Source organism: Azolla caroliniana, unplaced genomic scaffold (genome assembly GCF_043228905.1).
Source record: "Azolla caroliniana isolate FFs.n. ecotype wild unplaced genomic scaffold, voAzoCaro1.0.p SCAF_13, whole genome shotgun sequence".
Lineage (NCBI taxonomy): Eukaryota > Viridiplantae > Streptophyta > Polypodiopsida > Salviniales > Salviniaceae > Azolla > Azolla caroliniana.
Window position 1 is genome coordinate 14,258,170 of NW_028230448.1, and position 18,962 is coordinate 14,277,131.

Sequence of the window (18,962 nt, forward strand, 5' to 3'; positions counted from 1 at the left end):
ACAATCCCTTCTCATGTGGTCCATGCTATCGCACCACACGCTGTCGAGGTATTCCTCGCGGAGGTGTGGAATGAGCGGGACCTCGGGGGTCCTGTACCGAAGAGTAAGAGAGAAAGAGAAGAGACCCACTACGTGCGAGCGTAGATTCACAGGGACACGACCCTTCGACGCAAAGACGCGAATGGGACAACGACACAGAAAGACACGAAAGTATGTATGTATTGACAAGACAAACAACCAGAACACGAAGACAACAAACACGAAGTCGGTTACAACCGAACAGGCCGGCGAACAGGTGCCGATACCTGCTCGTAAACGCACAGAGGGGAAAGAGTAGGTTGGAGGTGCTGCCGGAAGCACTCGGGCATTCCTCAGAGTAGCGCGAGCCTCCCGAAACCTGCACAGCAGGAAGTTATGGCGTTTGCAACAGGAAAGAGAGAGAGAGAGAGAAGCCTTCGCACGCAAAAACCGACAGCACTTCGTCATCGACTCTCCGCGATCCCTCTACCCTCCTCGTCCCCCTCCTTTTATAGGCAAGGAAGGAGTCATTTCCCCTTTACTCCCTACCTACCGAGTCTACCTAGGATCTCCTATGTACAACTTAAGGCGCACGTGCATGAAGAGTCGGTTTCTACGCTCCGGTACACCGATTCCGCTTGTGGACGGTTTTCTTCACGACATCCGCCCCCACCTAACCGCGCATCCACCGGCATGCGCCAAATTGTGTTGGGACGGAGAAAACCGGTCCAGCCTTCATTCCCCGCCCGTCGGCTCTTCCTCGGTTTCGGATCGTTCGGCGTCCCGGTCCAAGTTAACCGGATCCGGCTCGTCGTCGTGACGCTTCTTGAACGCTTTGATCCGTTTCCCAGCTACCGGTATCGCCACTCTCGTGCCGTCGAGTTCCGCCAGATGGTACGCCCCGTTGTCGTTGGCGCTTTGTACCACGTAAGGCCCGAACCACCTCCTTGCGAACTTCCGCGTTGCTCGGTGCTGGTTGTCGAGGCTGCTGTCGTAGACTAGCACCCAGTCGCCTTCCTCGATCTTCTTCGGTTGGAGCCAGTGCGTCCGGTCGAACCGGGCTTTGTTCCTCGTCCTGGCCACCCGAAGCTTTTCTGCAGCCTGCTCCACGTCCTCCGGTCTCCGCTCGAGCTGTCGTATGCGCGCCGTCAACAATTCCTCCCGGCTCATCTCGTCTCTCCTGTCCACGGTTGCCCATGAGGAGACCGTACGTTCGATCGGCATGATCGGCTTCTGCCCAAACATGAGCTTTGCCGGCATGAATCCGGTTACCGAACTGTGCGTAGTCCGGTCAGCCCACAACGCGTAAGGCAGTAGCTGCGGCCAGTTCCCGACTTGACCTCCGCATGCCCGAACTAACGCCTTGACGATCGGTCCGTGTCCGCGCTCCACCTTCCCATTTGCCTCTGGATTGTACGCAGTGGTAAGCGAGAGCTTGACCCCTAACCGGTCGAACAACTCCTCGGCCTCCTCGGCGTCCAACTCCCCGCGATCAGCCACGATCTTCCCGACGCACCCGTACCGGCATATTACGTCCTCGAGCAGGAACCGACATACGGCCGCAGTCGTTTTGTTCTGAAGGGCCCGTCCTTCCACCTGGTTCGTTAGATCTTCCCGAGCCAGGACCAGATACTGCATCTGTCCTACTCCTATCGGCATCGTTACCAGGTCTACCATCCATTTGAAGTGGATGGTCGGAGGGTACGTAGGGTGAAGTTCGTCCCGGTGTCGGACTATGGAGTGCATCTGACAGCTCTCGCAAGTTGTCACGAATCGATGCACGTCCCGGTACAGTCCCGGCCACCAGTACTTCCCCTTTATCTTCTCGAACGTGGCCCAGGTACCACGGTGTCCGGCCCAAGGGCTGTCGTGGTAGGCCGTCAGCAGCTCCTCCTGTTCTTCCTTCATCGCCACCACCCGGAGCGGAGCGCCGTCCCTCTTCTTCGGGTGCTTCCATAAGTATCCGTCCTGGAGAAAGAATCGGTAAGCTTTCTTCCGGATCCGGTTGGCCTCGCCCTTCGTCCATGACGCATCCGGCGTCATTGTCCTCAAGAATCCACCGATCTGGAGCCACTCGCTGTCGTACTTGCTCTCGTCGAAGTCGTTAAGTGCCGGAGTGCTCGTCCCATCGGTCGTCATGTACGCCGCCTCGAAGAAGTCCACGCCGACTTCTTCGTCCTCCGAAACCATGCCGCCCTCGCCATCAAACCTCGCCCTCGAAAGCATGTCGCCCATGGCGTTGTCCTTTCCACCATCGGCTCCACGATCGTCGGGTCTACGCACCCGATCTCTTCCGGTGAGAATGCAAAGGCTTTACCGTGCCTTCCGAGCATTCTCCGAAACCGGTCTTCCTCCGCCGGCAGTAGGAACCAGCCCCCACCGATCTTGAGCTCCCGGAGCGTTCCGTCGGTGAAGGTGTGTCCTATGCAGGCCGGATCTCGTAAACTGGGGTCCGACGCCACCCCTCTGATTCGGGACTCGCTGCCCTCCGGCAAGGGTGCCGCGACTGGCCTTACCTTCCGGTCCACAGTCTTGTACCTCGTGCTAACCCTGGCCGTCCGATCCGACCCGAGCCCCCGACTGAAGTTCGCGATGACTTCGTACATCTCTTTGGAACATACCGGTATCGTCCGGTCTTCGTTAAGGTCTTCTTCGGAACCTTCCTCAGCATCCCTAAGGTGTCGTCGAAGGAGACCGCTTCCACGGCTCCGCTGATTCCCTCGTCCGGGCCGAGAACTCCGCACGCTCGAAGTCGCTCTTCCGCCCTTGTCTTTTCTCGGCCAACGATGCCGACCATCATACACCCTCCGTTGTCGGAGAAGCAAAACCTCCTACCTATTGTACAATCGTGGGGTCTTTCCCGAGTGTCCGGACTATCTCGGACCCACGCCTTGGCAGCCCTCTCTAAAAATCCTCCCGGTTCTCGCCACCGAGGGATTCGCGGTTTCTCTCGTGGTTCGGCCGCACCGTCAGAAACTGAACCGAATGGCGCCCGTCCTGGCTTTTGACCCTCGCGTAGGCCGACCCGTTGTCCAGCACCTTGGTCTCCATTCTCGCCGCCGTGATGTATGGTTCCCCTAATATGACCGGATGCGAGGACGTCTCCTGTACGAAGAAGTGCTGGTCAATCTCGACGTCGCCGATCTTTACTCGCACATTCGGGCAGGCCCCGTGCAGTTCCTCGGTGGCGCGCGTCGCCGCCCGTATCTTCCACCCGTGCCTCGTGTTGATCAGCCACTTTCCCTTCTTAAAGAAGTCCATGGACATTAGGTTTATTTCCGAACCGTGGTCCACCAACGCCACCACCGGTTCCTGAACATCTCCGATCTTTACCGGGGTCTCCGTGGTCGCTAGGGCCCAGTGTGGCCTCGAATAGTGGCTCTCCGCCCACTCATCTTCCAGCGCCGAGTCGTCGATGTGCGTCGTCCGCACCTCCACCGGTCTTTCCGGTTCCGTCTCCGTTGACAGTCTCTTCCGTTTCACCAAGTCTACAATGGAGTCGTGGAACTCCTTCTTGGCGATCCCTAGCACCTCCCGTAATGACAACTCCACTTTGCTATTGAGGATTCGTTCTTCTAGGACCTTTCGTAGGTCCGTAGTTCTTTCTATTTCTGTCCCCAGTCGGTACCCGCCCTTCCTGGGGTTATCTTGCGGGCCGGGCCCACCGGCATCGTTACGTCGTTGCCCGAATCGGGTCTCGTACCGTTGTGAGGGCCCGGCCGCTCCGGCTTTCCCCACTCGTTTTTCTTCTACCAGAGCCTCGTAGTTCCGGCAAGCGGCTTCTACGAAGCCCGTCTTCTCCTCGACCGGATCGCTCCACCCGGTTATTTCCCGGACCCGTCTCTCAGCGTGGTCTGTTTCATCTTTCCTCAGCCGCGCGCCGGCGAGGCCTTCCAGCATTGCCGACCAGAAACCGTCTTTACTCTCCTTCCGGGCCTCGCTGCCCCCGACCTGAATACCGGCTGACGCCGAGTAGTGGATGGCCTCCACGTGTCGGGCCGCTGCCTCTTCCATCAGTCTCTTCATACCTCCTCGCCCGTCGTTTCGGCTCAGGGCCCTCCTGGTGTCGCCAGCGTGCACCCGGCCTTCCCACAGGTACACCACCCGGTTTCTCAACGCCTCCGCGAAATCGCCGCAATCCTTCCGAATGTGGCCGACCTCATCGCACCACATGCACCTGCTCCCCGTTGCCGGCCGTCGGTCACGAGCCGGTTCGCCGCCTTCCCTTCGAGTCTGGGCGATCTGGAGATCCTTTATCGCCCGCGTTAACTCCTCTAGCGCTGCTCCTCCGGACGAGCCATTGACCATGCTGGCCGAAGCCGGACCGGTTTCGAGCCATTCCCGGGTTTCTTCCCTTCGCACTTGCGGTGCCGGTTCAAGCCTCCTTGCTGTAGCAGAGCCCGCACCGGCCGCCCCGTTGTTAGCCCATTCTCGCCGTTTGTCGAAACGGCCACAGACTCTCTTAACCGCAGCCCAGTTGGTTGTCAGCCCGTCTTTAGTTTCCAGCAAAGAGCCGACTTGATCCCGGTCCCGCTCGTCCACCGACTTGACGAACAGTAGGACCCGGCTCGTATCCAGAATAGTTCGTTCAAGCGCCGAAAGGCGCGCAAAGCATTCTTCGAACTACCGGAGGAGTGCCGACGCGTTTCTTCCTTTGCCGGGGGACTCCACCCATTCCATGAAGTCCCGTTTCGAAAGCCGGAGCGTGTCGTCCAGCCCATATTTCTCTAGGAGTCGGCCTTCGAACTCCTCCCAGGTACGGCTCTCCGCCCGTACCTCGAGCACCTCCGCATGGATGCTCGGGATCGCCACTCGAGGGAACCCGGCAAGACGCCTCTCTTCCGGAATGTCCCGCATCAGCATTTCCACCCCGTAGGACGCCAAATACTTCGTAGCATCCTTCCCGCTGAAACGGCCGATCGTACCGACGACCGCCTCAATGGCTCTGTCAAGGGCACCGGTGCCCTCGCGTGTGCTCAATATCCAATCCACGGCCGAAGCCATGGCCTCTGCAAGATCTGACCCCCTCATCTTCTGATCTTCTGCCACCTCCTTCACGTCGGGTTCACCAAATATGTCGAGGTATTCCTCGCGGAGGCGTGGAATGAGGCGGGACCTCGGGGGTCCTGTACCGAAGAGTAAGAGAGAAAGAGAAGAGACCCACTACGTGCGAGCGTAGATTCACAGGGACACGGCCCTTCGACGCAAAGACGCGAATGGGACAACGACACAGAAAGACACGAAAGTATGTATGTATTGACAAGACAAACAACCAGAACACGAAGACAACAAACACAAAGTCGGTTACAACCGAACAGGCCGGCGAACAGGTGCCGATACCTGCTCGTAAACGCACAGAGGGGAAAGAGTAGGTTGGAGGTGCTGCCGGAAGCACTCGGGCATTCCTCAGAGCAGCGCGAGCCTCCCGAAACCTGCACAGCAGGAAGTTATGGCGTTTGCAACAGGAAAGAGAGAGAGAGAGAGAAGCCTTCGCACGCAAAAACCGACAGCACTTCGTCCTCGACTCTCCGCGATCCCTCTACCCTCCTCGTCTCCCTCCTTTTATAGGCAAGGAAGGAGTCGTTTCCCCTTTACTCCCTACCTACCGAGTCTACCTAGGATCTCCTATGTACAACTTAAGGCGCACGTGCATGAAGAGTCGGTTTCTACGCTCCGGTACACCGATTCCGCTTGTGGACGGTTTTCTTCACGACAACGCATCTAAAGGGTTCTTTTCCTTTAGGGCCCTGACGATTCATGTTGGCTAGCGTGACCTTCTCGAACTTCTTCCCTAGCTCTTCAATGATGTCGTCATCAATCTTCTTTTCTTCCACGTTACTTTGTCTCAGCGGCTCAGCTACTTTCGGCGGTCTTGCTTTCTCCGTGGTAGTCGGTCCCGTCAAGTCGGTGTCATCAACCCATTGGCGACGCTTGTCGAGCCTATTGCATGCCCGCTTCACCGCGATCCAGTCCGCTACGAGCCCATTTGCTTGGGTATCATCTTCGAGAAGAGTCCCCAACTCCCGTCTATCCTTTATGTCCATGGCCTTCAAGAAGTACAAAGTCTTATCCTCTTCAAGCAACACTTGGTCCGTATTGGGGAGACGACTAAACATCTGGTCGAATTCTTCGTACACCCTCGAGATGCTTATCTTCTTATTCTTATTCTCTATCCACTTCATCAGGGCATGTCGAGTCATCCTCGTTGAGTCTTCAGTCACGAACTCCGCTAGTATCGTTTTCTCGAATTCGGACCATGTTGTCTTACCTTCTTGAAGCTCGATGACGCGTCTTTGGATGTTATTGGCGACAACTCTCTTGAAGCTTGTGATTTGACGTGCCTCGGACACGTCCCTCTTATTCATCTCCCTTCTATATGTATCAAGGAACTTCGTAACGTTCCTTCCATCGAATTGGCCCTCGAGCTCTACGACACGATCGACAGCCTTCTCCACGCTCGCGTCGTTGTCCCGAGATCTCATCATTTGCTTGACGATTAGCATCATCCTTTCGAGCTCTCCTGCTTGGTTTCTTGAGGACGCCATCTCCAAGTATTAATCTCGACTTGATCCTTCCTACCGCCTCTTTCACGTCGGGTTCACCACTTAATTATGTCGTGAAGATCCGTCACTACGCGCGGATCGTGAAGCGGAACCGCCGGGGTTCTGGACCAGAAGGATTTAGAGTCGATACAAGCTTTGGCGAGAAAGTACTTAAGATAGATTGGGAAAGAGAGAAGTTGAGATTACACGATTGATTTGATAACGAATTTCTTCCTCTTAATTTTCATAAAAAAAACCGTGTTTTTTCTCCTCCCCCTTCCCTCTTTTATAGATGCTCTCATGCATATGATGCATGTGAGGGTACAAGACATGCATAAATTGCATGTTTGCCATTTGGCGCTTATGTATTACATGTGGTGCATGATAACCATGTCACTCATTTTAGTTCTCATGTATGAGAATTTACATGTAAAAGTACAATGATAGAAATATAATTTTCACTAAATAGCATGGCTTAATGGTAAGCCAATTGACTCATAACTTGGAGGTGCAAGGTTCGAATCCTTACTTGCCCTCTTTGTATATGTAAATATGTATATATATATATATATATCTAGTCGCCGGACGCCGGATACCGTCGCCGGATGTCGTCGGTTACCGGTGCCCTTGCCGGATGTCGCCGGATCACCGGCTCCATCGTCGGTCCGGTTTTGGTTGGCCAAAACCCTTTACGAGTAGCTAGCCCACCTCCACTCTTAGTTCAAGTTACCTTGAACTCTCTATGCTCCACACATAGACACAAAGATAATATCTTTTGCTCCACCTTATATATGATGAGAGCTGTATTTGTCGTGCCTATGTGGGATATCTCACAATTTTCTCCTTTCCTTTTACAAACTTTATACCCTCATATCTTGACATTTAGTTGTCCGTTTCTCGTGTAATAAAGTGCATTCGAAACCTCCATCATTTTGTACTTAGATATTAAATCTATTTAAAATGTTATCTTCACAATTATTGTACTACGTGATTCATACTCGATTTCGTACATTTTATAGGATTTTCACACTATTGCCGAAAATCTTCACGACAGCGTGCGTGTAGAAAGGGGCGGGACCACGGGGGTCTTGGACGAGGGAAAAGGGGATGCCAAGAAAACCGACTCCGGACACGACCCGGAGGCGACCGAACACGAGAGAGAGAGAGCGTGCGCATGACACCGACTCTTATGCACAGGGAACGGAGGGCTATGCTCCCGACACCACTGGATACACCAACATGCACAAGGAGATACAAGCGTATATATTACAAAGGAAAAGATACAACCTCGGCTTCGAGCCGGGCTACGCTCAGAAGAAAAGACGTTAACCCTAATAGAGCTTTGCCGCCATGGCTACTGTGCCCAGCTTCTCAAGAAGGAGAAGAAGAAGAAGACCATAAGACAGTTACTAACCCTAGAAATTCTTAACAAAACGACCCTCTACAAAATGGTATACCCTTACGACTAAAAAATGGGCAACCCCTCAACAAGGAACCCCTCCCTCCTTTTATAGACCAAGGAGGGGAGGGCGTTACAATGTGGGACAAATACTCCCCTTTATTCTATACCCCGTTTCCTACTATACATGTGCACATGTTGCACATTTCCGACTTGCCCATTCCACCCCGGTTTCACACTATAGCCGGAAATTTTCACGACATCCACCCCCACCAAACCGCACATCCACCGGTATGAGCCAAGAAAGGAAAGGGGTGAGAGATTTCGGCTACGGTGATCAACCGGGTTCTTCACCTTCCTGGCACCCGGCCGTCTTGCCGGTTCCTTGTCGGCGCCGACCCGTCGGCCTAATCCGATCCACCACGTCCGCCGCACGCACCTTCTTCTTCAACCGGCCCTCCCGAACACCGTTGCCAACCCAGTCTCTCTTCCTTCGCTCACCGTGCATGTCCTCCAGGTAGACCCCCCCCAGTTACTTAGATTGCTCGCCGGATGCCACTTCTCGCATACCGCGTGTGTTCCATCTCTGGCTCGACCTTCTCCTCACCCCGAACACCTCGTACCGACTCCCTTCGTTTTGTGCTCGCCTCCCGTAGGCTCTTTCCGGGTGTCGTCGTTGTTCTCTGAATACGCGCTCGATGTTTCCCCTTGCTTGCCGTGCTTTTTCACGGTAGAGCATTCCGTCATCCTGACCTCCATGTCGGTGCCCTTCGCGTCGCCCAAGTTTTCGTCCCGTGTTGTTGCCCATCGCCTTCGTCCCCTCGCCGCCACCTTCCTTCCCCTTGGTCTTACGTTGGCTCGACGGCTTGAACTGCCAAAGTCTCCGGAACCGGTGTGGAGGATCCCTCTCCGGTCTTCCGTTCTAGATCACCTGAACCGGTAGAATTCATTCGCCTCTGTAGTACCGCTGTAAGGCCTCCATGTGCCGTGCTCTTGTTCCCGGCACTGCCGTGTGCCGTCTTCCGTCGTCCTTGTTCGGCACCGCCTGTGCCGAACAGCGTCCTACACTCGTGCTTTGCTTTGGCCCTCGATGGCCACTCATACACTCTTGTTCCGCTCCGAGCTTAGGCCTCACCGACTTCCTTCCGAAACCGTAACCGGCCGGTGAGGGTTCGGCCCTTATCAACTCCGGCCTTGCCGGCTCTCAATCCGCTCTTCCTGCATCGTCGGTTCCCGTTTCCTGCCGCCACCATCCTTCTCACTAGGTCTTGCATTGCCATGTTGGCTTGAATTGCCGGTGTCTCCGGATTGGTGTGAGGATCCCATAGGAACACCTTGCCGCCTTGCCGGTTTTGGTTTTGTGGCCGCCTTGCCGGCCCGATACTTCCTTGCCGCTCTGCCTTCGCCCCTCCTGCTTGATCCCGTTTACCTGCCGCCACCATCCTTCTCACTTGGTCTCACGTTGCCACATCGGCTTGAACTTCCAGTGTCTCCAGATTGGTGTGAGGATCCCATAGGACCGCTTTTCGTTCCTCCTCTTTTCGGATCGGTTGTATTGGCCGTGACCTCCGTGTCCTCGCCGTCACTTTCCGTCTCTTAGGTCTTCCTTTGGTTCTCGGACGCAAATGCCTAAGTCTCGGGAACGAGTGTGGAGGACCCATACTTCGGTCAACCGCCCCTTTAGTTACCCCTCGTTGCCGTTGATCCCCCTTTTACGCTCCCCTACCATCTCCCTTCTCTTTCGGTCTCACGTTGCCACGTTGGCTTGAATCGCCAAAGTCTCAGGTCAAGATGTGGGGTATCCGATTTCGTAACATCTTCCAGCGACTCGTCCCAGGCCACCGAGCCTTCTAGTGCTGTCGGTGGATAGCATCCGCTCTGTGATCAACCAAGCCCCACCTGGGCTTGATTCTCCAATGTCCGGAGTTCCCGCTCCGATGCCGATCCCGCCGGATTCGTTCTGAACCCTTGATCACCTTCCTTTTGATTCCCGACCTTCGTCCGGTCGGTCTTTCTCCCCATGTAAAAGAGGGCGGCTCGTTCCACACCCTCTCCTGTATCGGCAATCTCATGCCGATTCTGGCCCCGGTCGAACAATCCACGCTCGGATCATGCCCCACCCAAATTGGAGTGCCGCGCGGTTCGGTCCCCGCTCGTGTCGTTTCATGGTTCCTTCGCTGACCTCCTCGAGGGCCATTTCCCATCCATCTTCGCTGGCATCGTGCCAGGACTCATAGATATCGTCATCCATCTCCTTGGTCTCATGTGGGCATAAGGGCCCGAATGCCGAGTTCTCCGGAATCGGTTCCGAGGGCTCTTGTCTGCTCCTTCCTCGTATCATCTCGCTAGTGATCCTCGGCCTCACGCCACCGCCCTCCTCCTCTTGGGACTCACGTGGGCGCTCGGGCCCGACTGCCATTGTTTCGGGAGCAAGTGTGGGAAGACACAAAGAATCGCTGTCCGTTTTACGCCCTTGTCCATAGCCACCGGCTCCACGTGTTCGGTGATCGTTCCCTTACCGATCGTGCAAGCCACACCTGGGCTTGCTTCTCCAATGTCCAGAGTTTCGGGCTGTCATGCCTGAAACCACCGGTCCCAACGTTCCGATCCTGCGATCGGTATCTTGGCCTCGTCCTCGGCCGTTCTATCTCCGCAAGTCGAGAGGGTGTTTTGTTCCGCACCCTCTCCCGTGGCACCGTCATACCGATCTTCTATCATCTCGTGGGGCAAGTTCGTCTCCTCGGCCTCGGCTCGCGGCCTCGATCTTTCCTCTTCCTTGAGCATTGCCTCGAGAGCTGCGTACGGCTTCTCAATCCTAGCCCCGAAGCCGACCCTTGTTGACTCTCTTTGCCGTTCGGCCTCCTCCCGCTGTGATGGCACACCGTCGTGCGCCTTCCTCTTAGCCTTCTCAGCTTGCTCGTCATCTAGCTGCTGGCATACCCTTCCAACCTTCGACCAGTCCTCCGTAAGGCCATTCGCTCCGTCCTCGTCTTCAAGCTCAATCCCGATGGCCTGTCGTTTTGCTCGGTCGATCGACTTAACGAACAATAGGACTTTGTCCGTCCCCACCAAACCTTGTTCCCGCTTCGGGAGCCGAGCAAGCCATCGCTCGAACTCTCGGAACACCTTCGTTGCACCCTGGTAGGTCTTCGCCGATGCCACCCATTGGTCGAAGCCGCGTCGTCCCTGACTCTTCCGTCATCCTCCATATGCCTGCAGGAGCCCCTCTTCGAAGGCCTCCCATGAACTATGAGCTTCTCGGAGCTCCTTCACTTCCACGTGCATACGGACGACGACGACCCGACAGGAGAACTCCAGCCTCAACGCCTCGTCTACGTCTCGCCCCTTCATTTCCGCGTTGTAGGCTTCCAAGTAGAATGGGACCTTGTCCCCGTTGAAACGATCGACTCTTTCGACCCCTTGCTCAACAGCTTGCTGCGCCGTCTCTCTTCTTGTTGTTGCTCATCCAAACTCCCTCACCGCTTCGACAAAATGTTGCACGAAGTTGTCTTCGTCGAACTCCATTCTCCCTTGCTGTCCTTTCACGTCGGGTTCACCAAAGATGTCGCGTTATTACGCACGTGCGTGTAGAAAGGGGCGGGACCACGGGGGTCTCGGATGAGGAAAAAGGGGATGCCAAGAAAACCGACTCCGGACATGACCCGGAGGTGAGTGAACACGAGAGAGAGAGAGCGTGCACACGATACCGACTCTTATGCACATGGAACGGAGGGCTATGCTCCCGACACCACCGGATACACCAACATGCACAAGCAGATACAAAGGAAAAGATACAACCCCGGCTTCGAGCCGGGCTACACTCAGAAGAGAAGACGTTAACCCAAACAGAGCTTTGCCGCCATGGCTACTGCGCCCAGCTTCTCAAGAAGGAGAAGAAGAAGAAGACCACAAGACAGTTACTAACCCTAGAAATTCTTAACAAGACGACCCTCTACAAAATGGTATACCCTTACAACTCAAAAATGGGCAACCCCTCAACAAAGGACCCCTCCCTCCTTTTATAGACCAAGGAGGGGAGGGCGTTACAATGTGGGACAAATACTCCCCTTTATTCTATACACCGTTTCCTACTATACATGTGCACATGTTGCACATTGCCGACTTGCCCATTCCACCCCGGTTTCACACTATAGCCGGAAATCTTCACGACACCGGTTCACCGACATAATGCTACGGGGGCTCAAGGTCGGTGGGGGTGGCTTCCTACTGCCAACGGAGGAGGAGAAGTTTCAGGAAATGCTTGGAAGGCACGGTAAGGCCTTCACGTTCATGCTAGGGGAGATCGGGTGAGTAGACCCGATGATCGTGGAAGCAATGGTGATCTTCATGGTACCGCATGTGCCGTGGAATCTCAAGCAAATTCTGGTACCTAGAGCTCACATCTCGGAGTTAGTGAAGCTGCTAAAACAGAAGGTGGAGATGGGCATCCTCGAACTGTCGAGTGCCCCATATTCGAACCGGTGGTTTACAGTGACAAAGAAGAACGACACGATGCGCTTCATACATGACCTACAGCCGGTCAACAAGGTGACCATTCGAAACGCAGGTATCGGACCGACAATCGACGATTTCGCGGAGGCCTTCGCCGGAAGGTCAATCTATTCGGTCGGTGATCTATACTCGGGGTATGACCAGTTCCAACTAGCCGTGGAGAGCAGGGATATTACGACGATGCGAACCCCTCTTGGACTAGTACGGATGTGTACCTTGCCGCAAGGAGGGATCAACTTGGTGGCGAATATGGTGAACGCTATGAACAAAGTGCTAAGGGACTGCATCCCAGACATCACCATGTCGTTTTTGGACGACATACCGGTAAAGGGATGTCCGGTGGATGAGAAGGATGAGTAGGTTGCGCCGGACGGTTGTCGGAGGTTTGTTGCGAACCACATTAAAGACTGCGAGAAGGTGTTACAAAGGCTTGAGAGCATGCGGCTCACCTTCTCTGGAGATCTTGGTAGTCGGGCAGTCGGAGATCTTGGTAGTCGGGCACTTGAGCGGGCCTTACGGCCGGAAACCGTCTCCGGCGAAGGTGGAGGCCATCTCCACGATGAAGGACGATTGCGGGTCGGTAACGGAGGTCCGAAGGTTCTTGGGAGCGTGTGCGTTCTATCACATCTGGATTCCGCTCTACGCACACGTCGCAGAACAACTCTATGGGCTGCTGAAAAACGGGCGTAAGTTCGAATGGGGGAAGGAGCATACGGAGTCGATCCGGAGACTGAAGGAGGCGCTTACTGCGGCACCGGCTCTCCGGAAAGCAGTTTACGGCAAGGAGGTCCCAATCTACGTAATCGTAGATACGAGCCCGATCGAGATAGGATGGGAGATCAATCAGGAGGACGAGGGCGGCACGCGGTTCCCGATCCGGTTCGGGGCAAAGGTTCTCTGTGAGCGACAATGAGGATACGCCCAAGTTAAGCGAGAGCTCTGGGGTATTGTTTGGCCAGTCAAGGCTGACAAATATTATCTTATCGGGACGGATGTAATAATCGAGATGGACTGCCTACCGATCCTCGGTATGGTTTCCGGATGCGCGATTCCAGACCTCGTGATGCTCATGTGGATCGCGTACATAAAGTCCTTGAATTTGGAGATATGACACATATCCGGAAAGAGCTTTCTAGAGCAAGGTTTGACGACGAAGACGGAATGGTTTCGGAAGACAAAGAGGTCGGCGTGGACTTCTTCGAGTCAGCACACGTGATAACAAGGGCAGGGAGCACTCCGGCGCTGAGCGAGTTCAACGAGAGAGAGTATGATGGGGAGTGGCTCCGGATTGGAAGATTCCTCAAGACGATGACGCCGGATACCGCGTGGACAAGAGATGAAGCTAATCGGATACGGAGAAAAGCTTATCGATTCTTCCTGTAGAACGAGAGCATTTGGAGGCACCCAAAAAAACGAGGCAACTTCCCACTACGTGTAGTAGCAAGGAAAGAGGAGCAGGAGACGTTGCTTGCGGCGTACCACGAGAGTCCCTAGGCCGGGCACCGTGGGACTTGGGCCACCTTCGAGAAGCTGAAGGAGAAGTATTGGTGGCTGGGGCTGTACCAGGATGTGCACCAATTTCTGACAACGTGCAAAAGTTGCCAGATGCACTCCGCAATCCGACATCGGGATGAGCTATACCCGACCTACCCGCCAACCATCCATTTCAAGTGGATGGTGGACTTAGTAACGATGTCGATGGGAGTAGGGCAGATGCGGTACCTGGTGCTGGCGCGGGAGGATTTGACGAACTAGGTGGAGGGTCGCGCACTACAAAACAAGATGACCGCGGCAGTCTGCCGGTTCCTGATTGAAGAAGTAGTATACCGGTGTGTAGGGAAGATCATGGCGGATCGAGGAGAACCAGATGCATAGGAAGCTGAGGAGTTGTTCGATTGGTTAGGAGTCAAGCTCTCCCTCACTACGGCGTACAACCCGGAGGCAAACGGGAAGGTGGAACGCGGACATGGCCAATGGTAAAGGCGTTGGTACGGGCCTGCAGAGGCCAAGTCGGGAATTGGCCGCGGCTCCTACCCTAGTACGGATGTGTACCCCCCCGCAAGGGGGGACAGACTCAGTAGTGCACATGGTGTATGCGATGAATAAGGTGCTAAGGGATTGCATTCCGGACATCACCATGCCATTTTTGGATGACATTCCGATCAAGGGATGTCCGATGGAGGGCATGGAAGAAATGGTCGGACTGGACAAGTGTCGGAGTTTGGTCTTAGACCACATCAAAGACTGCGAGAAGGTGCTACAAAGGCTGGAAGACACGCGGCTCACCTTTTCCGGGGAGAAGTCGGCTTTCGGACAGTCGGAAATCATGGTCGTCGGTCATTTGTGCGGGCCTTATGGCCGGAAGCCGTCTCCGGCAAAGGTCGAAGCCATTTCTACGATGAAAGAAAATGCAAGTCGGTAACAGAAGTCCAGAGATTCTTGGGAGCTTGCACGTTCTACCACATTTGGATACTGCATTACGCCCACATCGCGGAGCCACTCTACGGGTTGTTGAAGAAAGGACGCAAGTTCGAGTGGAGCAGGGAGAATGCAGAGTCTCTCTGGAAAATGAAAGAAGCGCTTACTGTGGCACCGACGCTCCGGAAAGTAGTCTACAATAAACGCGTTCCGATTTATGTAACCGTAGACACGAGTCTGACTGGGATCGGATGGGTGATCAACCAGGAGGATGAGAACGACGCGAGGTTCCCTGTTCGGTTCAGTGCGAAAGTACTTAGCACATGACAACGAGGGTACGCCCAGGTTAAACACGAACTCTGGGGTATCGTTTTGGCAGTCAAGGACGACAAAGACTACCTAATCGGGACAGAGGTAATAATAGAGACGAACTGCTTGCCGATTCTCGGTATGGTTTCCGAATGTGCAACGCCAGACCTGGCAATGCTCAGGTGGATAGTGTACATAAGTCCCTCAATTCGGAGATACGGCACATTTCCGGGAAAGACAACACCATGGCCGACATGTTTTCAAGAGCAAGGTTTGATGACGAAAACGGCATGGTTTTAGAGGACGAGGAAGTTGGCATGAACTTGTTCGAGATAGGTTACGTGACGATGAGAAGGGGGGGCACCTCGGCGCTTAACGAGTTTGACGAGAGTAAGTACGAAGGGGAGTGGCTCCAGATCGGTGGGTTCCTGAGAACGATGGCGTCGGACACGGCATGGACGAAGGAAGAGGCTAACCGGATCCGAAAGAAAGCGTACCAATTCTTCCTACAGGACAGGAGCATATGGAAGCACCCGAAGAAGCGAGACGGCGTCCCACTCCGGGTGGTGGCAAAGGAGGAGCAGGAAGCCTTGCTGACAGCGTACCACAGGAGTCCTTGGGCCGGACATCGGGGGACATGGGCCACGTTCGAAAAGCTGAAGGAGAAGTACTGGTGGCCAGGACTGTACAGGCACGTGCATCGGTCCGTGACGACTTACGAAAGCTGTTAGATGCATTCCGTAGTCCGACATCGGAACGAGCTGCACCCGACTTCACCGCCGATCGTCCACTTCAAGTGGATGGTGGATCTGGTGACAATGCCAATGGGGGTAGGGCAGGTGTGATACCTAGTGCTAGTACGAGAGGATCTGACGAACCAAGTGGAGGGCTAAGCATTACCAAACAAGACGACCACGACAATGTGCCGGTTCCTAATCGAGGAGGTGGTGTGTCGGCATGGGTGCGTAGGGAAGATCATAGCAGACCGTGGAGAACTGAATGCACAAGAGGCCGAAGAGCTGTTTGAACGGTTAAGGGTTAAACTCTCGCTCACCACGGCGTACAATCCGGAGGCAAACAGGAAGGTGGAACGCAGACACAGAACAATTGTAAAAGCGTTGGTATGGGCCCGCGGAGGCCAAGTCGGGAATTGGTCGCGGCTCCTACCCTACGCATTGTGGGTGTACCGAACTACGTACAGTTCGGTGACTGGGTTCATGCCGGCGGAGCTGATGTACGGGCAGAAGCCAATCATGCCGATGGAGAGAACAATCTCCTCGTGGGCTGCGGTGGACTGGAGAGACAAGATGAGCCCGGGAAGAGCTGTTAGCGATGCGGATCCAACAACTCGAGTGAAGATCGAAGGACATGGAACGAGCAACGGCGAAGCTGCATGCAGCGAGGACAAAGAACAAGGGGCGATTTGACCGGACTCACCGACTACGACCAAGGAAAATCGAGGAAGGCAATTGGATTCTAGTCTACGACAACAGCCTCGACAACTAGCACAAGGCCATGCGAAAGTTTGCGACGAGGTGGTTCGGGCCTTATGTGGTTACGAGCGCCAACGACAACAACACCTACCACCTCGTGGAACTCGACGAAACGAGAATAGCAATGCCGGAGACTGGGAAGAGGATCAAGGCATTCCAGAAGCGGCACAAGGACGAACTGGACCTAGAGGACATGGATGGCGACGATGACCGGTGCGAAGCGGGTGGCGAACCGGAAAGTGAAAGGTAATCGCGGGCCGGTCTTCTCCGGCAAAAGTCTATTCTGGCACATACCAGAGGATGCGCGGTTAGGTGGGGGCGGATGTCGTGGAGAAAACCGTCCCTAGGAGGAATCAGTGGATAGCATGCGTGAACCGGCCCTTACACACGGGCACATGATTTGATATATTTACAGGTCGGCGATGTAATTATCCTAGGTAGCACAAATTCTTTAGGTAGGGAATCAAAGAGGATCTCTGTCCAAAAGGGCAGAGAATAACAGTGATTTAATAGTCTGTAAACGACTCTCTCTCCTTGTGCTATAAAACGAGGGGGAAAGAGCTGAGTAGGGATTGCGCGTTTTTGAGAGGACGAAGTGCTGTCAGACTAGGTACCAAGCTCTCTCCTCCACCATCATTAGGGGTTTTGACAGGAACTGCACGCTCCCGATGAACAACGCTCGGCCACAACCGAGCCTAGAATAAAACACAGAAAACAGGGAATGAAAGCACAACGCGATAGAGAGAAAAGTACACAGGATGTTTACGTGGAAAACCCAAACTAGGGAGAAACCACGGCAGCCCACAGGCTGCAAACTATCACTATGTTACAGTGTACAACAGTAAAGCACCGAGGCAACAACCTCGAGCTTTCTATCTTCGCCACAGGCGGCGGTTACAGCAGAGGCAACGACCTCTTCCTCTCTCTGTCTCTCTCTCTGTACACAGTTACGCGTTCTAATCTTGCACCAACAAGAATGACAACAACACACAATAAGTTTGCCCTAAGTCATATTTATACTAATATGACTTTTCGGCTATTTACAAATATAGCCCCGATGGACTCTCAGACGACATATTTACGAATATGTCCCTTCATCCGGTGAGCACTCCTCTCCTCACCGGGCCTGCATCATCTGGATCTTGCCGGGCACTCGTCATCCGGTTCTCACCGGGTCTTCCGTAGCTGGGTACTTGTCATCCGGTTCTCACCGGGTCTTCCGTTAGCCGTTTGCTCATCAGTACTGTTCTTCTCATTTCCCATCCGGAGGGACCTATTTCCTAACACGTTTAGGGTTAGGTTGGCTGCCTCTGCTGTGTGAAAGCCCGCGTGCTTCCGGTAGAGGCTCCACCACATACCAGTGCGTGTGTTCGTATGTGTTGAGTTTGTCACCAGCTTGCTAATTGTAACATTGCAAGCTGTAATCTATATTGATTTTGGTATTGATTCTTTTGTATCTGTCTCTCTGTGTTTCTGCGAATCTCTCTTCCTCTTCTCTCTCACGCTCCTCGGTTCAGGGCCCCCGCGGTCCCGCCTTATTTCATACGTGTGAGCGTAACAACATGACACCGGAAAAAAGGGGAGTCGTAGGTTGCAGGCTTGAACTTGCGCGGGCGAACCCGACAGATTTCAAGTTTGTTGCCTTAACCACTCGGCCAAGCCAACCACATTTTCATAAAATCTAGTTTGGTTTGCCTTGGACAAAGAGCACAACGACATCTATGTTAACGTGGTTGTTGATAGTAACCCTATCAAAATGGCTTTCATTGGGTGCTAAGTTCAAACTTGTGCGGGCGAACACATTAGATTTCATGTTTGTCACCTTAACCACTTGACCAAGCTGACTACTTTTTCGTATTCATGACAAATGGAGGGCTCATCGGTTGTAGGCTTCGAACCTAAGTAGGCGAATCCAACATATTTCGAGTCTCTCGGCACCATGATACTATCGACCACATAGGTAATGATAGTAACCCCCCGCACCCCTCTAGGGTTCAAACTTGCCGGGGGGAACCCAACCGATTTGAAGTTTGTAGCGTTGAATATGTGGCCAAACCGACGACTCCTCGATAATATTAATTTCTTAACTTGGCACAAAGGGCACGTCGGCATATATGACGATGTGGTTATTGATAGTGACCCTAACAAACAATAGTCGTGTTTGATCGTGAGCTAGCGAACCCAACAGATTCTGAGTCTTCTTCTTAACCTGGCATAGCGGGCATGGTGGCACCTACGATGATGTGGTTATTGGCATAGCGGGCATGGTGG